The following is a 25,536-nucleotide window of genomic DNA, read 5'->3' on the forward strand; positions in this document are numbered from 1 at the left end:
GGATACTCAATGGTACTCATTGGATATGCAGACACCATACCTACACCTGGCTCTCAATGGGATGGTCCAGTTGTTGCTTTCCAAGATATGATATGCCTTATATCCACCACCTTAATGATCTCAGGAGCACCCAGCCTACTACAGACACTGGAGCAGAAGGGCAATCACTGAGGTGAAAAGGTTCTGCATGATCATCTTTCCCACCTGCCTGTCCTGTGTAGTAATCCACATGACCAGTGTCATGAGATGTTGGCCAATGAGATGACTGTGGCACTGCAGCATACAGAGGATGCTCTGACTCGAGTGGCAGCAGAGCTGATGGTCGTTCATCTGGTTACCTTGCAGAACCGGATGGCCCTGGACTACATACTCGGCGCTGAAGGTGGTACCTATGCAGTGATTGGTAGAGTGCTCCACTTGCATTTCCGATGAATTAGGGAACATCACTCATCCAGCTGAATTGGTGGGTAATACTGAATAATCAAGGGTCCAGTTCCTGCATCACAACTCATCTTGGGGAGGCTTGTTGCCCTTTGGGGCTCTGGGGAGTTGGTGGGCTATTACTATTCACCAGGTCACTAGTATCACTCTCGAGGTGGTGGGTTGTTGTCTTTTATGCTGTCTGTATCATTATATGTAACGATTGGTGAGTGTCGTGACTTCCGTGGGGTGGAATGTAGTAAAGATTGTGGATGCGCATGTAGCCTCTCCAAATGGAACGTGCTGGGAATGTGGATTGTAGAGGGGCAACTGACCTCTCCATCTAGAACCAGATTGGAAGTCTCCTCACCTACCAGTCAAGGTCAAGCCTTGCCCACCGGCCAGTGCACACTTGGTCATTGGCCGCTTCAAAGTAGCTATACTTTGTGAGATGTCAGAGGAGATTTGGTATGTTACTGAAAACTCTCAAAATCTTCTACAGGTGTACTATGGAGAGCATCACTGCCTGGTACGGAGGGGCCAACTCTCAGGACAAGAATAAACTCCAGAGGGTTGTTAACTTGGCCTGTGACATTACAGGCACCAGACCACTCCAGCAAAGACATCTACAAGAGGCGGTGTCTTAAAACAGCAGCCTTTATCCTCAAGGACCCCCAGCACCCAGGCCATACCCTCTTCACTCTGCTACTGTCAGGAAAAAGGTTCAAGAGCCTAAAGATGAGCACTCAATGGCACAAGGACAGCTTCTTCCCCGCTGCCATCAGATTCCTGAATGATCAATGAACCAAAGGCACTGCCTTACTTTTTGTGCTTTACTATTTTTATTTTTTTTTATATAGTAACGTTGTAAAATTGTTACAATATGAATGTTTGCTCTATGATGCTGCCTCAAAACACCAAATTTTATAAATTGTTCATGACAATAAATTCTGATTCTGATTGCCTCGTCGATACCTGGGCCAGTCTATCCAGCTGATGGCACTATAAAGCCCACCATAAGTGAGCCATCGCTCCTTTTCTCTTCTGGGATGAACCTGAGATCCACTCCAGGTTGGGAACCATGGGCAACGCTGGAGAATCATTGATAGGGCCTGCGCAAAGCTGTAGTTTTGTGTGCCTAGTGACCCTAGAGAGCCGTGCCTGCCAGGGATATCAAGGGGTGGTGGGTATCATATTTTGTAACTTAATTGTAAAGCCTTCTTCCCACAAGTAGGTGCAAGTGTATTGTTTAATCTGGAGAGTATGCATGTGTGTCTTTCACCCCTGTTATGACACCCCTACATGTACAAATCAAAACTGCTATTCAATCAGCTGTGTTCAGACTCATTGGGACCCATCGAACCAGTTTCACATACACAATAATTGCCCAAATAGACAAAACCATCACATCTGTAAACCTGTCCTCATTAAAAATTCACTTGAATCACATGGAACTGGTATTAAGCGCAGTTCTCTGATATCAGTGAAGTGTTCACAAGTACAAGATACAAAAAGCAATAATTTTGTCAAATATGCAGCTGAAACCAGATGAATGTGTAAATGACAATTAAGCAGATGCTGTGGCCAAGTGCAATACACAAATGTGCTGGAGAAACTTAGCAGGTCACACAGCATCTTTAAGAAGTAAAGGGTGACCAAGACTTCTTCATAGTACAGTATGAGCAAAAAACAGGCAGACACCTGAATAAAAAGGTGGAATTGGTGTGGGGGGGGGGGGGTGGTGTGGGAGGAGAGGAGGAACAAAGAGATAAACAACTGAGAAGTGATAGGTGAGAGGGTTGCTCTCTGATGGAGAGGAAAGGAAAGAGTTGGGAAGCTGGAGGAAAGAAGATGGATAGGGAAAGTGAGAGACTTGGGGGAGGGGTTTGATGGAATTAGTGAAGTCTGATTGGAGATGGAATACACGGTGTCGTTCCTCCAATTTGCAGGTAGCCTCAGTTTGGCAATGCAGGAGGCCATGGAGACATTTATTGAGATATATAATGAACATAAAGGTAAGTTGAAGGTAAGATTTAAAACATCTATTTGCACCAAAACTTCCGTAGGATAGCTGTGGGCATGGTGGGTGAGTGGGAAGGGCAAGGGAGTTAAGGTAAGTCAAGAATTTCAATGGTAGAATGTTTGAAGGGTTGGGAAGTGGTGATTAAATTTCATGTTGAAGACAATTATGAAGAGAAAACTAAGTTACTAGGTTAGTTTGGAGACAGATGAGAGGAAAGATCCTTGCTAATGGACAACCACAAACCAGGCTACAAAGCATGTCTCTTCCAGTAGTCTTTGTTTGATAGATTTTTTTCAAGGCCACATGAGGTTAAATCTAACATTGAAATACATGTAAAAAACAGAATCTTACTGAGATATTTAAACACTAATTAACTAATTAAAAACAAATGCAGGCATGCTTAAGATAGGTTGTGTTCACAAGATTTTATACATCTTCTTTGACCCATTATGTTTTGGATTAAAATTTTAGAAATTTCTACCTTTACATAAACATAGTTACACTGATAAAGAGAACCCAAGAAATGACAAACATCTGATTGGCCACATGGACGGATTTGCAAGGGGAGTACTGTATTGTGGAGGGAAATATCTTCACAAAGCATATTGTGGTTCAAAATTTGACTAACAGCTTGTGAAGTCCTGTTAATGAAATTTGCAATACTCCATTCATATTATTTTGAATGGAGTAGCCCTTTTTTTCTTGAAAATCTGTTTCAAGAATTTTGAACGGAAACTGGAGTTGGCAGAAATTAAGAACATGTTTATGGCTTGAATTGTCATTCTGGATACAGTTTTTTTTTTAACATGTCATCACTCACAATTTTTGTTCATTAATGTTGCCTTTTCTCTCATTTGAGCATTTTCAAAAGATGATAAAGTTCATTACTTTTTTGCTGCCTTCTATATTACTTCCTTCCTTTGGCTTGGCTTCACGGATGAAGATTTATGGAGGGGTATGTCCACATCTGCTGCAGGCTCATTGGTGACTGACAAATCCGATGTGGGACAGACAGGCACGGTTGCAAGGGAAAATTGGTTGGTTGGGGTTGGGTGTTGGGTTTTTCCTCCTTTGTCTTTTGTCAGTGAGGTGGGCTCTGCGGTCTTCTTCAAAGGAGGTTGCTGCCCGCCGAACTGTGAGGCGCCAAGATGCACGGTTGGAGGCGATATCAGCCCACTGGTGGTGGTCAATGTGGCAGGCACCAAGAGATTTCTTTAAGCAGTCCTTGTACCTCTTCTTTGGTGCACCTCTGTCTCGGTGGCCAGTGGAGAGCTCGCCATAGAACACGATCTTGGGAAGGGGATGGTCCTCCATTCTGGAGACGTGACCCACCCAGCGCAGTTGGGTCTTCAGCAGCATGGATTCGATGCTTGCGGACTCTGCCAGCTCAAGTACTTCGATATTGGTGATGAAGTCATTCCAATGTGAATGTTGAGGATGGAGCGGAGACAGCGCTGATGGAAGCGTTCTAGGAGCCGTAGGTGATGCCGGTAGAGGACCCATGATTCAGAGCCGAACAGGAGCGTGGGTATGACAATGACTCTGTACACGCTGATCTTTGTGTGTTTCTTCAGGTGGTTGTTTTTCCAGTCTCTTTTGTGTAGTCTTCCAAAGGCGCTATTTGCCTTGGCGAGTCTGTTGTCTATCTCATTGTCGATCCTTGCATCAGATGAAATGGTGCAGCCGAGGTAGGTAAACTGGTTGACCGTTTTGAGTTCAGTGTGCCCAATGGAGATGTGGGGGGGCTGGTGGTCAAGGTGGGGAGCTGGCTGATGGAGGACCTCAGTTTTCTTCAGTCTGACTTCCAGGCCAAACATTTTGGCAGTTTCCGCAAAACAGGACGTCATGCACTGGAGAGCTGGCTCTGAATGGGCAACTAAAGCATTTGACACTGTGAGCGGGAAAGGGCTTTGGAAAATACTAGAGTACCGCGGATGCCCCCCCAAGTTCCTCAACATGGTTATCCAATTGCACGAAAACCAACAAGGTCGGGTCAGATACAGCAATGAGCTCTCCAAACCCCTCTCCATTGACAATGGCGTGAAGCAAGGCTGCATCCTCGCACCAACCCTCTTTACTATCTTCTTCAGCATGATGCTGAAACAAGCCAATAAAGACATCAACAATGAAGACGGTGTTTACATCCGGTACTGCACGGATGGCAGTCTCTTCAATCTGAGGTGCCTGCAAGCTCACACTAAGACACAAGAGCAACTTGTCCGTGATATTACTGCACTCTATTTATAAAGGCAATGTTATATAATTATTGAATTGAACTCAACACAATTAGCAACTGGGAGATACCAAAAAAGTGAAGATTCTTTTAATGCATTTATAATATTGTATTGATGGTGGGAAAAGATCCATGCTGAATATTTTTCTTTTGGGTGAGATTAGCTTAAAATTGTATAAACAAAATAGCACTGAAACTCAACATAAGCAGGAAACTCACTAAATCTGTCTGCAATTACTTATCCCCATCTCTCGTGAGGGCATTGCTAAGAAAATAACAATGATTATTTTAATAGTTAGGGTCATTACTCATTGAACCTTGCAAACCCCTTCAACATCTATGCTGACTGTCATGTACAGTGACAGATATACGGTCAATTTAAGAATAGCATGAAGTATAATGTGCTCCAAATCTTATCCTTTCCTACTGTTCTTATAGTCTTTGCATTTTGCTGTTTGATGTTTCACAATTAAAAGAGGAACAATGAAATTACGGATGTACTTTTTTCCATGCTATTAAAGAATCATCCAATGAAGTAGCTGTAAACGCTTTGAATTTTATACCAAATTACATTGAGGAGAAAGTGTTTCTCAAAATTAATTCAACAAAACCAAATGATGCCTGTTTGAGGGCTTTGTAGAGCAATCCATGCTGTAAGCCTACACAGGCAAGGCCCATCAACTCTTCCTCTGCTACACTGACAACTATATCGGGGCTGCCTCATGCACCTGCGATAAACTTGTCAAGTTTATTCACTTTACTACTAACTTTCACCCCGACTTCAAATTCATCTGGTCCATCTGCAGTGACACTCTCCCCTTTCTTGATCTCTCTGCCTCCAACTTGAAAGACAATCTTTCTACAGCCATTTTTTTTACAAACCTACCAACTCCCAGGACTACACTTCTTTGCACTCTGTCCCCTGCAAGGATTCTATTCCTTTGTTTCATTTCCTCTGTCTCCATTGTATCTGTTCCCAAGATGAGGTCTTCCAGTCCAGATCATCTGAAATGTCCTCTTACTTACAAAAACATGGGTTCCTTTTCACCACCATCAATTCAACTTTTAATCACATCTCCTCCATTTTCCGCTCATCTGCCCTGGCCCCCTCTGCCCCCAGTCACAACAAAAACAGGATTCCCTTTGTCCTCAGCTACCACTCCACCATAATTTCTGTCACCTACAACATGATCCAACCATCAGACACATCTTCTCCTCTTTCCCCAGCTCTACTCTTTCTGTGCTCCCTCATCCACTCATCCCTCCCCATTAATCGCTCTCTTATAACCTTCCCCTTCAACCACAGGAAGTGCAATGTGCGTCCACACATTCTCCCTCACCACTATTTGGGGCCTCAAACAGTCCCTCCAAGTGAAGCAACACTTCATTTGTATATCTGCAGGAGACATCTACTGCATCTGGTGCTCCTGTTATGGCCTTCTCTACATCAGGGAGACTGGAGGCAGACTGGGAGATCACCTAACCGAGCACCTCTGCTCTGTTTGCATCAGTGACGGGGATCTCCCGGTGGCTGACCATTACAATTCTGCGCCCCATTCCTGCACCAACATGTCACCATGTAATGTCAAACCATGACCACCCATCAATTGGAAAGGAACAACACCTAATTTTCTATCTGGACACACTTCAATTGAATGGCATTAACTTCTCTGGCTTCTGCTAGCCTATTCCCCAATCTCCATTTCTTCCCCATCTCTCTGTCTTCTTTCCTCCAGCTCTCCACCCCCTTCCCTCTCCATTCACAGAGCTTTCCCCCCTCCCACAGTTTGCTGGTGTGCCTTCCCTCCATTATCCACTTGCCTGTACTCCTCCCACTGCATCTTTCACCCCCCCCCCCCCCCCTCAACCCACCATTTTGTTTGGGTGCCTGCCTACATTTTGCTCATAGCATGTTGAAAAACAAGCCTGAAACCTTGGTTTTGTATCATTATCTATACTGAATAAAGTATATTGTTTGACCTGCTGAGTTTCTCCAGCTTTGCGTTTTTGCTTATTATAATTTGGTGCCTCCCTGATTGTAGATGACCTAATTTTTTTTTAATTTTAGAGGCATTAATTAACTGGGATATATTCAATAAATTTTTGTGAGTGTTTCCCTTTGTTTTAATACATGTTGTAAGACTACAAAGCTTGCTTAGTGATTATATTTCAACCCACGACCAAGGAAAACAACTTACCCCTTTTTCATGATGAATATTCCAATAATAAAATGTATTTTATATATTCAGAAGAAAGTCAAATATTTAACTTTGTTATCAAAATATAAACAATTTACGATGTATCACACTTTTCCAGATCCATTTTTGTAATTCATTTCTAACCACATTGGGAGCAAAATTTAGATCCATACATAAGATTTTTGAGTGTCGTTTCACTTCTAAAATGGGAATCTGCATAAGTACATTTCTGAGCAGAATTCTGATGAATGCCAAGCCTTTGAGGGAGTTAGCATATCTGCAGTTATGTCTGACGGAAGAGTAGGGATTGGGCTGATTTTGAAATCACTCAATGCTGATTAGATAACCAACTGCTCTACCATTTTGGAGTTCAAATCTCTATCTAAAGTTCTTTCTGCATTTCTTCTTTTTTTTTCTTCTTCTTTGGCTTGGCTTCGCGGACGAAGATTTATGGAGGGGGTAAAAAGTCCACGTCAGCTGCAGGCTCGTTTGTGGCTGACCAGTCCGATGCGGGACAGGCAGACACGATTGCAGCGGTTGCAAGGGAAAATTGGTTGGTTGGGGTTGGGTGTTGGGTTTTTCCTCCTTTGCCTTTTGTCAGTGAGGTGGGCTCTGCGGTCTTCTTCAAAGGAGGCTGCTGCCCGCCAAACTGTGAGGCGCCAAGATGCACGGTTTGAGGCGTTATCAGCCCACTGGCGGTGGTCAATGTGGCAGGCACCAAGAGATTTCTTTAGGCAGTCCTTGTACCTTTTCTTTGGTGCACCTCTGTCACGGTGGCCAGTGGAGAGCTCGCCATATAATACGATCTTGGGAAGGCGATGGTCCTCCATTCTGGAGACGTGACCCATCCAGCGCAGCTGGATCTTCAGCAGCGTGGACTCGATGCTGTCGACCTCTGCCATCTCGAGTACCTCGACGTTAGAGGTGTGAGCGCTCCAATGGATGTTGAGGATGGAGCGGAGACAACGCTGGTGGAAGCGTTCTAGGAGCCGTAGGTGGTGCCGGTAGAGGACCCATGATTCGGAGCCGAACAGGAGTGTGGGTATGACAACGGCTCTGTATACGCTTATCTTTGTGAGGTTTTTCAGTTGGTTGTTTTTCCAGACTCTTTTGTGTAGTCTTCCAAAGGCGCTATTTGCCTTGGCGAGTCTGTTGTCTATCTCATTGTCGATCCTTGCATCTGCATTTAGTACCAGGAAAAAGTCCCATCAGTGCCATTTAAACTAATTTCATGTTAGTTGCTGAATAAATCTCCACTAATTCACTACAATCCTACAAATATTTTGTAGTTTTCATCATTCTTTGGTTTTTCCAAGGTCTACATAAAATGTTCTGATTTCAAATTTTGTGCTGTGCTCTTCTGCATTCATGAATCAGTGATGGTGAAGCCTAAAATTGGGTATAGGTCCATGATCTTGGAATGCATGGGGTGGAGGTCTGAGACCTTGGCTGCAGGGAACTTGCGATGGCAAGTGGATAAGTGGTTAGTGAGGTCACTGATCTGAAACCTGGATGGGGATGGCATTTGGGAAATTAACATGTGGATGGTTGGGTGGAGAGAGGGAAAATTGGTTAATTAAGTGGTTGGTATACAGGGATAGAGGTGCAAAGATATCACTTAGTAGATTGTACCAACATATCAATATTTAGTTTAGGAGGACTGCAATTTGGTTTAATACTGAGGCAGGGGGCTATGGTGGAGACTTGAAAGGAAACCAGTGAAAAACATAACGGTGGGGGTGTGGTGATACACCACTGTATACTGTTACTTGTTTCGTGGCACTGTGTATATGTATGGTTCATATGTATGTCTGGCCCGCCTTCAATCAGTGACTCCACTCACAAATATCCCCTATTAAAGGTGGTTACACCAAGTCCCTCCCTCAGTACAAGTCCAGGAATTGGGCCAGAACAGGAGCATAGTCCAAGTCTTATGGTATTAAAAGCCGGTCATCCTGTAACTCCAGCCTTTTGGTATTATTGATAGTCTATCATTTTAATACCATAATTTTTTTTTGCAATGGACAAGCTGTCAGACAAACTAGATGTGGATCCACAAACATCCGACATCCCAGACCAATTCGAGCTCTGGCTTATCTTTTCAACAACTTCTTACATGCCAGCGCTCAAGTCGTGATACTGATGACAACAAACTACGACTGCTGCGATCGAGGGACGGCCATCGGGTCTACACTTTCATTAGAGGCTGCACGAGGATGAACAAGGCCATGAGTAAACTCAAAAGCAGGTACAGCTCAAAGACTAATGCTGTCTACGCCAGGTACCTCCTAGTTATGCGCAAACAACGACCCGGTGAGCCCCTTGAAGAGTACATTCAGGCCCTGCACAAGCTCAGGTATGCATGTGGCTACAAAGACGTGACTGTAGAAGTCTACACAGACAAGCTCATCCGGGATGCCTGCATAGTGGGCATCCACTCAGATTATATTTGCCATTGGCTACTGGAACATGATGAACTAACCTTGGTGAAGGCCATCAAAGTCTCTAAAGCACTGGATGTAGCCCTTCATAACTCAGACTCATTTACATCTGAGAACGCAGCCGCCTGTGGGGAACACAGGTGCCGCCATCTTGGGATGCAGGGTCCCACTCCATCGCAGCACAGGGTTGTCTCGACGTCACTATTGCCTCCACCCTCACTGAGCACCAAAAGTGCTACTACTGCAGTCAACTGAAGCACCCCCAAAAGTGCTGCTCGGCCAAAGAAGCAGAGTGCTCAGGGTGTGGGAAGAAAGGGCACTACGCTAAAGTATGCAAGTCCAGATCTCCTCTGCCAATCAGTGACGCGTGCAAGCAGTAGGGGCAGCTATCTTGGCCAACATCACTTCTGCCATAACTTCCACCTCCAAACAACAGCTCCATGTGCACATCGTGGAAGCAGCCATCTTACTGGTCCAATATCGACAGCGACTACCCGGTACTGGCTTCCATTACTCTCGGTCAGCACAGTCCTCACCATCTTGCTCGTTCGATGATGGAGGTTGAAGTAAACGGACATCGCATTACCTTCCAGTTTGATAGTGGCAGCACTGAATGTTTTGTGCACCCTGACGTGTTGCTAGGCTATTCATTTGTGGTGAGTCCATCCAGTTGCAAGATATCCCTGGCTTCTAGGTCACAGTCAGCTGAGACTCTGGGCTACTGCATGGTAACACTACATATGACAATTTTAAACTGTTGGTCATGCCCCAGCTCTGGGCACTGGTAATCCTGGGGATGGACTTCCAGTGCCACCTCAAGACCGTCACTTTGGAATTCAATGAGCCCCATCTTCCCCTCACTGTCCACAACCACCAATTTTTAAATGGCCTGCCCTCCCCCTACACATAACCAATTGGTGCATTACGACCCACCCAAAACTTCCGACCTGCGGGCAATCCACCCTACAGGTACCCTCCACCACTGTTTGCTAACCTCATCCCTGACAGCAAGCCAATTGCCACCAAGAGCAGGAGATGCAGCACAGAGGACAGGACATTTTTCAAGTCAGAGGTGCAATGGCCTCTGGCTGAGGGAATCCTGGAACCGAGCAAAAGCCCCTGGAGGGCCCAGGTTGTGGTGGTCAAGAAAGGGGAAACACTCCGCATGGTTGATGACTACAGTAAAACCATCAACCATTTCATGCAGCTGGATGCGTAGCCCCTCCCCTGCATCGCCGATATGGTAAATCAGATTGCTCAATCCCGGTGGTTCTCTACCATTGATTTAAAATCGGCATATCAGCAGCTCCCCATCCACCCAGTGGACCGTCTATATACTGCATTTGAGGGGGACGGTCGCCTCTTCCACTTCCTAAAGGTCCCTTTCAGAGTCACCAATGGGGTCTCCATTTTCCAACAGGAAATGGACCAATGGTAGACCAGCATGGGCTAAAGGCCACATTCCCATACTTGGATAATGTGACCGTTTGCAGCCATGACATGCAGGACTATGATGCAAACCTGGAGAAATTCCTCCAGACAGCCAAGGCACTCAACCTCACTTATAACAAAGCAAAGTGTGTGTTCTGCACATCACACCTGGCCATTCTCTGTGTGACTGTGGAACACAGTGTCATTGGGCCAGACCCTAACCCCATGTGCCCCCTCTCTGATGGAACTCCCTCTGCCTCACAACCTCAATGCCCTGAAGAGGTGCCTTGGGTTTTTCTCTTATGTAGGTCACAGTAGGTTCCCAATTATTGCCGACAAGGCCCGACTCCTGGTAAAAGCCACATCCTTTCCACTCTTGGCAGAAGCCCAAGAGGCCTTTACCCGCATCAAAGGGGTCATAGCCAAGGCCATGATGCATGCCGTGGATGAGTCCACCCCTTTCCAGGTGGAGAGCAATGCCTCCGATTTCGCCCTAGAAGCCACCCTCAACCAAGCGGGCAGACCAGTAGGATCTTTTCCTGCACCCTCCATGGCCCTGAGAACTGACACTCTTCCATTAAGGAGGAGGCCCAGCAATCACTGAGGCAGTGCACCACTGGAGGCACTACCTGGCTAATAAGTGATTTACCCTGCTGACTGACCATCATGCAGTCGCGTTCATGTTCCACAACAAACAGCAAGATAAAATAAAAAACAACACAATTCTGATGCAAAGGATAGAACTCTCCACCTATAATTGCAACATCCTGTACTGGCCCGGGAAGCTCAGCGAAATCCCAGATACCCTGTCCCAGGGAATGTGCGCCACCTCATAGTCCATCTGGCTCCAATATCTCCATGATGTCCTCTGCCACCCCAGCATCACTAGGCTCTTTCATTTTGTCAAGGCTAAAAACCTCCCCTACTGGACTCAGACTAGAAACTGCCAGGTTTGTGCCGAATACAAACCACATTTCTACAGGCCCCACAAGTCATATCCGATCAAGGCTACTCCACCCTTTGAGCACCTGAGTGTTGATTTCAAGGGGCCCTTGACCTCATCCAATCAGAACCTGTACTTCCTCAACACTGCTGATATGTAATCCCGACTCCCCTTTGCCATCCCCTGCCCAAATATGATCACAGCCACTGTTACAAAGGCACTATGTGGCATCTTTACCCTATTTGGGTAGCCAAGCTTCATCCACAGTAATCAGTGGTCTACTTTTTGAGCAACGAGCTGCGACAGTACCTTTTGGCATGGGGCATAAGATTAGCAGAACCACGAGCTATAAGCCCCAGGGGAATGGCCAGGTGGAGTGGGAGGACACCATGGTATGGAAGGCAGTACTCCTTGCTTTGAAGTCCAGAGGCCTACCTGTCTCCCAGTGCCAGGAAGTCCTCCCCGATGCCCTCCATGCAATCAGATCCCTCCTGTGTAATGCCACCAACGCCATGCCCACGAAAGACTGTTTTCCTTCCCTAGGGAATCAGCGTCAGGTACAATGCTACCATCCTGGCTGACATCCCCAGGCTCAGTCCTGCTCAGGAGACATGTATGGGGTTACAAGACCAACCCACTAGTCGAGAAGGTCCACCTCCTCAACGCTAATCCCCAGTATGCGCATATAGTGACTCCGGATGGATGTACCACCTCCCACATCAATTGACTGCACCCAGGCACCCTACACCAACCCAAGTACCAGCTGCTAGACCACCACGGCCAATCCCCACCATCCCAATCTGACTCCCGCACTCTCCACCCCACCCCTGCCTATGCCTCTGGATACACCAACTGCTGACACACTTCCACCCAACAAGAAACCAGCAGTTTCCCCACAGCCGGCATCATGACAGTCTACAAGGAACAGAAGACCACTGGACCAGCTGAATTTGTGAAGGATACTGAACTTTTCCACCCTGGGACTTTCTTTTAATAGAAGGGGTGAATGTGGTGATACACTGCTGTATACTGTTACTTGGTTACTGGCACTGTGGATATATATCCATATGTATATGTATACATATGATCCATATGTATGGCTGGCCCGCCTTTCCTCAATGACTCCACACCTGGAATCCCCTAATAAAGGCGGTTACACCAAGTCCCTCCCTCAATACAAGTCCTGGGATCGGGCCAGAACAGGAGCATGGGCTGAGTCTAATGGTATTAAAAGCCTGTGGTCCTACAACTCCAGCCTTTTGGTATTATTGATAGTGTATGTGGGGGGGAGGGGGAACTTTTGAGTTAGATTCCCAGTTCTGAGTTGAGACCTGTTAAAGGAGGCCCACAGTAATCCACAGTGCCACAGGGCAAGTAATTTTATTAAACTTGGTTGGGTTGGAAGAACCCAACAATTGGTTTTAACAGGAATAGGGAATTCTGGAAGATCATTAATAATATATCCACTTTTCTCTGCAGCCATCTCAATTAGAAGCATGGAATAGAGACTGTCAGTTCCAGAGGCTTGTGTCATCTGCAATGAAGTCTATTTAAAAATATTTTTATTTATTGTTCAGCCATTTCACTACCTGGGCATACTGGGTCTCCCAAATAATTTCCTGAAGAGTGTTTCTCCAAGATATAAATTTCATCTTGCTACTCATTTTTTTCTGCATATTTATGGATGATCTTAAAAAAGTTTTACATTTTAAGCTAACTAATACTCACTTTTTCACCTCTTTATCAAATATTTATTATTTCTTCTTTCTAAATCTCCCAACTTTCTGCTTTACTACTTGACAAAATTATAATCAATTTTTAAATCCAGAGATATCCTTAATCCCTTTATTTAGCCACAATATTAACCATATATATAACCATATAACCATTTACAGATTGTGGAGTTATTTCTCAGTTGAATGTAAATTCCTCATTGCATAAAATGTTCAAGACAGAAAATCATCCCAACTGCTTTCTGTAAATTAATTCTCCAAACTCCAAAGGGATCCACCATACGGGAACTACGTATGGTACCATATATGGTATGATTAAATACGATTACTTATTGAACGATAAAGTACCACTGACCTCAGTGCCTATATCCCCACTGAATGATACCCTCCAAAGCCAAGTCAATACGCTCCCTAAAAAATACTACCAAACCTAGCACAATAATCTGATTACCAATCTACCTCCCAAGCACCTAATCCCCTAGCTGCAACCCCTCTGCACATCAATGAGAACCAATGTTCATTCTTCCAGTTCACAACACTCAGGTCTCTCTCCTCTGAGACCCTCAGGATATACTTGATATGTTCACGGGGAAGCACATGAGTTTTAAAGTCTGTTCAGTGATAAATAATGGTTTTGATCTCATACACTACTAAATTTCTTAACAGAAGGGACACAGACAAAATATTCAGTGATTTATCATAGTGAACTGGATAGTGTATTTTTTTTTCATTAACCAATTTCCAGATTGATCTGTATCATATCATGTCACGACACCTTTCTGAGAGTTTGATGATTCTTCGAAGAGGTTGATGCAACCTGGAACTCTTGTACAGATTTTGCATTTTGCACATAATTTTTTCTCAGAAAATATTTATCTGTAGTGGCCTAATTATATCCTATTTTTCGTTGTTTAGATTAATAAATATGGGCATTTGTAACTTTTCCAGCATGGCATTACATTTTATGGTTCGATCTGGGCTACAGTAGCTCACATTTTGACAGAAAATAAAATTGTAGCATTAATAATAATGCTACAATAATGCGAAACTGAATTCTAGATTATTTGGAAAAGTGGAAGTTCTGACAAAAAAAGTTTGTTTCTCGTTGTTATTCAATCGTCCCTACTGGAAATTTCTTATGAAAAATAACTGTTGAACACAAGATCAGAGTTTGCAGTTATGCCTTTCCCAGTAATGTAACTTGATGAACCTCTAGGTTCAGAGATGAAAACTTGATGGTAACTGTGACCACATTACGGCATCCCAAAAAAACTTACCACCTTGACTAAAGAGGAAAGGGGAAGGGATCAAATATTAATAAAAGCTAATATTTTAATGTGTAAAGAGAAGGAATCATTATTAGTGAACTGCAGATTTACATTGGGATTCATGTTTCATTATCGCCACTGGTAACACAGGCAACTTTTAAGGATGATGTTGTGAAGCCCATCAGTCATGGCATTATATGTTGATGAATGGTTTACTTGAGTATACTGATCTATTGAAAAGATCGAGCAGTCAACACTACCACTGTTCAGTAAGCTGATTTGTCACAAGGAATTATGTTATCTGAGAACAGAGCCCATATTATGGTTTTGAGCACATGACATAGTGGAGTTTGGCCGTCTCTGCATTAAACACATTTTAGCTTCAGATATATACTGGTCACTTGGCAGAAGCAATTGTGCATATTTACTGCTCTTGGCAACACCTTGTTATTATCTATTTTATGTCTGCCAGTGAAAATTAACCACCTCCAGGTGAAAATAAGTCTATATTTCATATTTTCAGACAGAAAGGTAGAGTGAAGTTAGTCAAGAGTGCACAGGTCCATAGCTAGATAGAGGTAAAAGTGAAGTCATTTGTAGATATTTATGATGTGAATTCTAAAAGTTGGATAGATTTTTACAACTTAGGAAATTAAGGGATATGGGGAAAAGACAGGTAGGTGGAGGTGAGCCGATCATCAGATCAGCCATGATCTCATTGAACAGCAGAGCAGGCTTGATGGGCTGGACGGCCGACTCTTCCTCCTACTTATATGTTCTAACCCCTATTATCTGGAATTCAAGCAACCAGCAAAAAAATCCCCGAAAATACATAGGTAAAAAATATAGAAATTAAAAATTTAATAGCCTCGTTGTTAGTTTGACAATCCACACAACATGCAATTCACTTATCCGGTATCTACCAATCACCATAGGTGCCGGATACCAGGAGTTTTACTGTACTTCCATTTGTTGTGTCATATGAAAATGATTTTCTGTTCAATATTCTGATTTCAAGAGTGTTTTAGATGTGTAGAATAAAGAGTATTTTCATTAACATTCCGGTTAAAATTAATTAAGTCTTTAAATAGCAAGGCATGATTTGTGCAAAATTTAGAAGAATTTGTGCATGAAGTAATTAATACATATAATCTGTGCAGCCTGTCAAAATATTATGCTATTAAAAGAGGAGAGTTTTACAATAATTTTTCATATATTTTCAGTGAAGTGTGCTTTCAAGATATTATTTCTTAAGCAAAATCTCATTATCTTGTGCTATATCTTAGGATTGAATTTAATACAGGCCCATTGAATTCATCATGATATTCGAGCTAAAATTCAGAAAAATAGTCTTGCAAATCTGTGGGCCATTATTATAGCAGCTTTGATAGATTTATGCTTCCATCAAACTTTTTATGCTAAATTCCAGGAGTTTGCCAATTGGTGGGAATGCACATGATAGGTGAGTGTCTGCGCCCCTGGGCATATTTCCAGCAACATTGTCTTTTTAGTAGATCTGCCAATATCTTACTGAGATTTGAGACTGCTTGCTTCCTCCTACCATCAAATACCATCCTCAGCTTTATCCCCTCACTCTTTCTCATGCACATGCAAGCCACAAGCACAACACATCTATAGTTCTAAAACTTAATTGCAATTCCTCACTAATATCTGTTCTGTAATGTAATAGCACTCCTTCAATTGTGATTAGGATTAATTTACATTAAAGTGATAATAGTTCATTCTTCTTGCATTTGAGTGCTTCTGATTTGCTGTTGCACACAATCCTTTAAGTCTCTGAAGTGAATAGTTAGTCTGATGTGAGGAGGCCAACTGGGGATTGTGGGAAAAAGTGGGCACCTGAGGACAGTTCATTGGAGACTAGGTTTGGGATGGAGCAGCCTATTGAAGTAAATGAAGTTGGAGTTCAGTTTTAAATTTAATGTATTGCAAGCTAAGAACCAAGATGAGGGGCACGCTAACTTTTGGGCAAGCTGAGGTTTAAGAGAGTGGAATGCCAGCAATTCTGGTTTCAAAATTTGTGCAGAACCAACCATGTGACACTGCTGTCAATACCTGCAAATATTGAGGCAACAATAAATAACTTGAATTTCATGATTAATTTCTCTGATGAAAGCCTAAAAATGACTATATACATGGAGTGCAGCTTATCAGGATGGTTCTGGGTGCAAATTCAGTGCCAGAAGCATCAGGTATTCAATGTTCGTAAGAAAAGTGTGATTAAAATTGTGCTGTTAAAAACACTTTCCAGTATGCTTTGGGTAACAGCTAAGACCCACACCATGCATACCATTGGATTCTTTAATTCAATGGAGTTGTGCCTCTGTAGTGCTCATGTCATCTCTAATCCATTTTTTAACCTGTGAGCACAATACAAACTTAGCTCATGATTAAACAGGCATCCAGGAACTGGTAAGTGGGCTGGTGAAGTTATATGTACAACTTTAGGCCTTTTCAGGTGGACCCTCCACCTTGAGGCCGGCGACAGGAGCAGATTTAAAACTGCAAACTTACCTTTCAGATGACAGCCCTAAAAGGCTGCTGCAGCGTTACCTGGTCCACCTAAAAGGGCCTATTCATATCCAGAGGCGCCTCATAGCACCCTCTGGATCGCAGTCACACTGTGGGGTGACTGGTGCCGCAGTGCCACCCATCATGAATATGTGGCATAACAATGGCGGTCTTCCCTACCTATATAATCCCCCTTGCAGGTGGAATTGCTCTGTGGTTCTCACAACAGTTCCAGCTTTGTGGGGGATTATGGGTAAGGAAGACCGCCATTATTATAAATTAGATCAGCCATGATCGTATTGAATGGCGGAGCAGGCTTGATGGGCTATTTTTGGCCTACCAACTTCCTATGTTCCTATTATGCTGCGTTTTGAGCTGCAGATAGTGACCAGCTGGCCTGTCACAGCCTGCACCGGCAGCCCCTGCCCCGATGTCCCCTGCCGGCCACCCCTGTCCCGCCGACCTCCCCTCCACAGTGGTGAGGGGGCTGTCAGGTAGCGCGGTGGGGGAGCCGTCAGGCAGTGGGGAGTTGGGTCACGGGCTGATGGAGTCATCAGCCTGCCCCTAAGCAGCTGCTTATTCAGGTTTGTTGGCGGAGCCAATTATTCTTCCCCGAGGAGGGTTGGCATCGGTGCCTCAGAGGGGCTCTGGGCTCATTCAGATGAGTTTGCTGCAAGGAGGGAGATTCTGCGGCTTTACACAGGGTTTTCAGGCCACCTGAAAGGACCTCTTAACAATCTTAACTGTAAGGCCCATTGTCAGATATTCCTCAATCAAATATGTTTGGTCTTTCTTTATGTTCATCGTGGAAGAATATGAATATGCAGAAAAGGAGTATTTTACTTTGAGCCACATCCAAATGAAGTATAATAGCATTCTGATGTGCAACTGGATCATGCAAATAACATTCTTCCACTACATCCATTTGGTATCATTCACTCACATTTTTTGATTTCTGCGAATATGGCAGAATGCAGTAAAACTCTGACTATCAATATCCAATACACAAAAGTGCTGGAGAAACTCAGCAGATCAAGCAACAACTTTTGGAAATAAAAGGTAGTCAATGTTTCAGTAAAAAACACAAAATGCTGGAGAAGCTCAGCAGGTGAAACTGTGTCCTTTATGTAGCAAAGACAAAGATACAGAAGGCTTGAGCCCTTCATCAAAGTATGAGAGAATGCTGGCAGGCATCCAAACAAAAATGTGGGTGGGGGAGGTGGCAAAGGCAGGTGATGATAGGTGGACTAGGGGAGGGAGGGGACAGCAGAAATGAGGGGGAGGAGGAATGGGTATCTGGGTGAGGGGGAAGGGAGGGGAAGAACTGGAAAACTGGAAAGGGGGAGGGGAAAGAAAAGGCGAGCAAGTTAACAGAAAGCAGAGAAATCAATGTTTATGCCATTTGGCTGAAGAGTGCCCAAATGGAAGATAAGTTGTTCCTCCAGTCTGTGGGTGGTCAGAGCAGGATGGTGCAAAAGGTCATGGACAAACACGTGAGTGTGACTCAGAATTGAAATGGTTGGCTATTGGGAGGTCACTGTGGTTGCAGACAGAGAGGAGATGCTCAGTGAAGCAATCTCCCAATCTGCAACCGGTCTCTTTGATGTAGAGAATGTCACAAAGGAAGCACTGGATGCAGTAAATGAGTCCTGTGGATACACAAGTGAAGTGTTGCTTCACTTGAAAGGCCTGTTTGGTCTCCCAGACTGTGGTGAGGGAGGAAGTGTTGCATCTACTGCGGCTACAGGGGAAGGTGTCAGGCAGTGGTGGTGGTGGTGGGGGGGGGGGGGGGGGGAGTGGGGAAGGATAAGTGCACAATGGAATCACAAAAGGAGGGGAGGAGAAGGAAAAATGTGTTTGGTCGTGCGATCCGGTAGTAAGTGTTGGAACTTCTGGCAGATAATGTGTTGGTCCTGTAGTAAGTGCTGGTAAGTCAATGTTTCAGACCTGATTTCTTCGTCAGTTACCTGCTGAGTTTTTCCAACACCTTTGTGTAATGCACTAGATCCCAGCATCAGTAGATTTTCTTGTTTATCACTATTCAGCTATTCAGAAATTCCGTGGCTTTCCCGCACTCCCTTCAAACTCACTGGAACTGATTCTTGCACTTTATTTAAACTCAGGGCTTGGTTTCTGTGCTGCCTTGAAAATTATCGATTCACTGGATAATTTATTGTAGTACTGAGCAACATTCATAAAAAGTGGATTAAAAGGGTGATGGACTGTTAATATGTGCAATCTTAAAGACAATCTGCTGATCTGGCATCACCAAATTCCTAAATACGCTGGATTAGCAGAGTTTTACTGTAATAATAAGTGAGATTTTTCATTAAAGAAACTTATTCCATTGGAAATTCTATCATTATGTTTATTTATTTTCCCGTTGGGATTGTTCTGTACCTACTCATCATGCGCCACAGGACCCAAAAGATGGTGTAAGTTTAAAATAAAAACTGAAAATGCAGGAAATACTCAACAGGTTTTGGATGAACTGTTTCCTTCCTGAAACCCCAACTTGATTTTTCTTCCAACAATTGACATTGAAATTTTTAAATATCAAACAACACTTCATCTTACATGAGTAATAAGGCTGATCAGAGAAACACAAAAACTGCAGGTGCTGAAATCTTGAGTAGGCCATGAAGAGGAAGGGTGGACTCAATGGATCAGGTAGCATCCATGGCAAGAAATGGTCAGTTAACATTTCAGATTGGGGCACTTGATTAAGACTAAAGTAGGGAGATATTCAAAGGGGGTAAAAAACTGGGGAGGGGTAAAGAGGTGATAGAATATAAATTAGAAGGTGTGAGAGATGGCGAGATATGTAGAGGGAGAGACCACTGGTAAGGAGAGGTGTGAGAAAGTTGGAGAGAAAATTATAGTAAGTACAGGAGTAAATGTAGAGACAAGTTTTTCACTTTTTGCTTACAGCAGGAAGTACCCAAGGTAGGGTGGGTACTTGAAGGGTGGTGGGGAGGGAAGTCTGAACTAGGGAGTCTCCAATAAACTGATTCCTGCGCAAAACACATAGGTGGGATGGTGAGAGGTAGATGCAGCTGATTGTGGGATCAAGCTGAAATTGGCAGAAGTGTGGGAGGATGGCGTGTCAGATGCAGAGGGTGATGGACTGGAAAGTAAAGATCAGACAGACTCTGTCCTTGTTCTGTCTGGGTGGAGGTGGGGTTGGGGTAGAGGTATGAGAAAGAATAGATATGGATACAGACTTTATCAATGGCAACAAGAGGGAAACAACATTGATAAAAGAAAAAAGACATTTTGGATTTCATGGAATGGAAGGCCTCATCCCGGGAACATAGGTGGTGGAGGCAGAGGAATTGAGAGGATGGGATGGCATCCTTACAGGAGACATGGTGGGAAGAGGGATAATCCAGGTAGCAGATTGAAACTGAGAGGTCAGGAAGGGGAGGGAGATGCCAGAAAATGTCCAGGTAAATGTAAAGGGCTGGATGGGAGTTGACAATGAAGTTAATGGAATAGTTGAGTTCTGCATAGGTGCAGGAGGTAGCACCAATGCAGTCATTGATGTGTTGAAGGAAGAGTTAGGCAGTACTAACTGAATAGGATTGGAACAATGTTCCCGACAAAGAGGCATGCTTAGTTGGATCCATATAGATCCCCATAGCTACACCTTGGATGTGGAGGAAATGGGATGAGTTGAAGGAAAAGTTGTTAGGTGTCACTCTCAACACTTCCTCAACTATATTGGCACTACTTCTTGTACCTGTGAAGAACTTCACAATTACATGAATTTCTCTGTCAACTTCTACCCAGCTCTTAAATTTACCTGGACTGTTTCTGACACCTTCCTCCTTTACCTTGACCTCTCTGTCTTCATCTCAGAGTCAAATTGTCCACAGACATCTTTTACAAACTTACTGACTCCCACAGCTACCTGGAGTACAGGTCTTGGAAGAAGTCATCCCTTTTTCCATCTCTGCCACATCAGTTCCCAGGGTGAGACCTTCCATTCCAGGACATCTAAAATATCCTCTTTCTTTAATAAACATAGATACCTCCTTACTGTCATTGATAAAGCTTGTATCTGTTATCTCCTCACCCCACCTCTCCCTAGTGGAAGAGAACCACTTTTATCCTCACTTTCCACTCCACCAACCTCCTCATCCAGCACATTATCTTCCGATACTTCTGCTAATTTCTGTGTGATCTTACCACCTGCAACATCTCCTTTCCAGACCATCAGTTTTTCTCAGGGATCAGTCTCTCTGAGACTCCTCGGTCTATTCTTCCCTCCCCACTCCCTTAGGCATTTACCACTGTAATCGTAGAAAATGTAAAACATCCCTGTGTTTACTCCTGTACTTTTCTCTCTAGCTTCCTCCCACCAACCCCCCCCCCCCCACCCAACCAGTGGTCTCTCCTTCTACCTGTCCCTCCACCTCTTAAACCTTCTCTATTGCCTCTTGGCCCCTCTGCAGCTTATTTGATGGTTGATAACTCTACCCTTATAAGAGCAAGTAAGTACACAATAGCTGAAAACAAAGTTCATGTTTTACATTTTTAAACAGTGCAGAATTTCCTTATTTTCAACCTTGTAATAATCTGAATATACAGAGAATATAATTTGAAATTAACATTTTTTGTGTTGCTTAGTGTTTGCCTTTAGGCTCCTGTACCTTTTTTCCGATGGTAGCAGAGTGAAGAGGGCATGGCCTGGGTGGTGGGGGTCTTTGAGGATAGTGGCTACTTTTTTAAGACACCACCTCATGTAGATATCCTCGATGGAGTGAAATTTGGTGCCTGTGATGTCGCCAGCCAAGTTAACAACCCTCTAGAGTATATTCTTGTCCTGAGAGTTGGCAACCAGCCAGAATGCTCTCCACGGTGTGGAAGTTTTCGAGAGTCTTCGGTGACATACCGAATCTCCTCAAACACCTCACAAAGTATAGCCGCTGGCGAGCCTTCTTTATCATTGCTATCGACATGGAGGCTCCAGGACAGATCCTCAGAGATGTTGACACTCAGGAATTTGATGTTCTTGACCCTCTCCACTATTGAGCCTCGATGAAGACTGGGTCGTGTTTCCCTGATATCCTCCTGAAGTCCACAATCATCTCCTTGGTTTTGCTAACATTGCGCGCATGGTTGTTGGCATGACACCATTCAACGAGCTGATCTATCTCCCTCCTGTACGCTCCCTCATTGCCATTTGTGATTCTGCCGACAACTGTGGTGTCATTAGCAAATTTATAGATAGCATTGGAATTGTGCCTGGTCACAGAGTCATGGGTGTATAATGAGTAGAGCAGTGGGCTAAGCATGCATCCTTGAGGTGCACCTGTGTTGATAATCAGTGAGGAGGAGGCATTGTTTCCAAATCATACTGACTGTGGTCTTCTGATGAGGAAGTCAAGGATCCAGTTACAGAGGGGGCTGCAGAGCCCTAGAGTTTGTAGCTTCTTGACCAGCACTAAGGGAATAATGGTGTTGAAGGCTAAGCTATAGTCGATGAAGAGCAGCCATATGTATGAGTTGCTGTTTTCGAGGTGATGCAGAGCTGAATGGAGAGCCAGCAATATCGTGTCTGCTGGGGAGCGATTGTGACCATAGGTGAATTGCAATAGGGCCAATAATTGCTTAGGTATGTGTTAATTCTGGCCATGACCAGCCTCTCAAAGCATTTCATCACAGTAGAAGTTAGTGCTACTGGGTGGTAGTTGTTGAGGCAGCTCACAATACTCTTCTTGGGCACCAGGATGATTGATGCCCTTTTGAAGCAGGCAGGAACCACTGACTGCAGCAATGAGAGGTTGAAAATGAAGTTATATCCTGTTGTCTTAAAAAATACCCACTGACTGCCTCAACAGCCATCTGCAGCAACAAATTCCAAACCTTCCGCGTAAATATTAGGCAACGTCCATTGAGAGAAAAGGACAGTCAATATTTCAGGCTGTGACCCTTCATTGGGACGAGCTCTTGACATTGCTATTCATTATTAATCAGATCTGGAGAGAATTTGCAGGATTTAATCAAAGGATCAGCCCCTTACTCCCAATTTCCCAAAACTGAGGAAATGGCAGAAGTAGTTGGGGATGGGAGGAGTAGATCAGGGATTTATTATGGTACCTGTGAGAATAGGGCATAGTTTATGGGCAACGTGGAAATGTGTGAACTAAGAATTATTGTCCCTCCTAAGAACTTTAAAATTTATTTTCCATGTGACAGTCACTTTTTATGTCCTGCAGAAAATTTTCATGAGCATACAATAAATGCAAACTTCTGTGCATTCAATCAATGGTGAGAGATAGGTGCCTTCAAAAGTAAAGACAAAAATTCACCTGGTGTGGTATTGAGAGATTTAATAATCCTGTAGAATTAACACATTCCCAGATCCCTCCAGACCACTTTAAAAGAAAATTCTCAAAATTCTCAGCAGGGTTGGTATCATTTGAATGCTTTTTATGACCATCTAATCACTTTGCTAAAGTAATCAGATTCTCTTAAAAAGGATTACATCCTTCCTCAAAGCTTTAATAGAGGGAACTATGAAAATAAAGAAATACATTTGATAAATAATCTGCACCGTAGTAGTGATGTGCAGCAGACGAGTGCATGGTTGTTTTAATCTTCTACCCTCAAACCTAAAGCAATGTGCAGAATATATCAGGCAATGCTCAACGGAACAGACATGAGTTTTTTGATTTGTTTGCCATTGGCAGTTCAAATGTGGAAGGAGTCACTGAGACTGAGGATCAGGTCAAGAGAATAGGAGGGTGAGGTATGAGACTGCAGCAAGCTGCTGGGTGAAATGAGTTGTTTAGCTGAGTGATTCAGGTGGAGGGAAACAAAGGAATCACAGCGTCAGCCTCCATGGACACAGACATTTGAGAGGCAGGTCATCTTCAAGTTGCAGTGAAGGAAGCTTGGTTCTATTCTGAGTGGTGAAGGAAGCTTGGTTCTATTCTGAGTGATTTGCAACATTGAATTTAGTGGAAGTGACATCAAGATTTACTTTCAATATTGTTTGCTACACATCTGCATCTTTGTGGATAGATGTGGGGGATTTAGAATTGATTTGATAGACAATAGCCAGTGCAGGTGTTTGATTAGAATCCTTTGCACTACATTAATGAAATTCATATTTTTTATATACTGAACAAGGAATAAAACTTAAATTCACACTACAGGATGATTGAGCCTATTGGTATATTTGCCATTCACTCTTCTTACTATATGGTGAACAAAATGTATTGGGTTTCTCAATATTCAAGATGGATTGAATTTACCACTGTTCAAGATGAATTTCCAGTGTGTGTGCACTGATTATTTTGAAAACATCAGTTATAAAGCAGCCAGCTCCCCACCATGACTACCAGCCCCCCCACATCTCCATCGGGCACACAAAACTCAAAACGGTCAACCAGTTTACCTATCTCGGCTGCACCATTTCATCAGATGCAAGGATCGACAATGAGATAGACAACAGACTCGCCAAGGCAAATAGCGCCTTTGGAAGACTATACAAAAGAGTCTGGAAAAACAACCAACTGATATAAATATAGAGCTTGATGAAAATGACAAGAAAACATTGAAACAGTGGCTAAAAGGCATTCAAGATATTGGGCATTATGAACAGAGGCAAGGAAAACAAGATAAAGTTTAAATGAACTTGTGTAAAACACCGAGTTAGTCTCAACCAGAGAATTGTCTCCAGTTCCAGATGCCACACTTCCAGCAAGATGTAAAAGGGTCTTTGGAAAGAGTGCAAGAGAAATTTACCAATATGACTCCTGAGGTGTGAAGCTGACATTGTTCTTCACAGAGCAGAAGTGCCTGAGAGAAAATCAGACAGATGTCCTTAAAATTAAGTCAGACATAGTGTAGATAGCGAGAAACTGTACTTTGTAATGGAAGCATCAAAAATGATGGTGGTGGGGAGGGGGAATGGGGAGAGGGTGGAATGTAGAATAAAAATGATTTGCAAAAGAATCAGGAGTGAGACTTTTTTTTTTACACACAGCAAATGGTTAGGTTCTTGGATTCACTACCAAAGACACAAATGGAGGCATTTCCCAGTGTTACTATTCTTAAAGGAGCTGCATATGTATTTGTAAGGAAATGATAAGCAGAGCTAGAGAGAGTGAGTATAGGGAGTGGAAGTCATTAGATTTACCTTGAATGGCATCTGTAATGATTGAACAGGTAATGGCCCCCTCTGCTAAAACGATTCTATCATTCTGTGAAACCTCTCTACAATATTTTAAATTGAAAACATTCTGTGGAAATTTCTATGATTGTATTATTACATCTTTGTCCAGGGTTAAAACTAATGGAA

At 43.5% G+C, this 25,536-nt stretch overlaps 1 protein-coding gene across 2 annotated transcripts in view; it reads right to left on the bottom strand.

Annotated features, from left to right (window-relative positions):
• sulf1 (sulfatase 1) overlaps window positions 1-25,536 on the bottom strand; it is a 420,487-nt gene that overhangs the window by 265,316 nt on the left and 129,635 nt on the right. The window lies entirely within an intron of this gene.

The sequence above is a fragment of the Narcine bancroftii genome, chromosome 2, assembly GCF_036971445.1.
Source record: "Narcine bancroftii isolate sNarBan1 chromosome 2, sNarBan1.hap1, whole genome shotgun sequence".
NCBI classification, from domain to species: Eukaryota; Metazoa; Chordata; class Chondrichthyes; order Torpediniformes; family Narcinidae; genus Narcine; species Narcine bancroftii.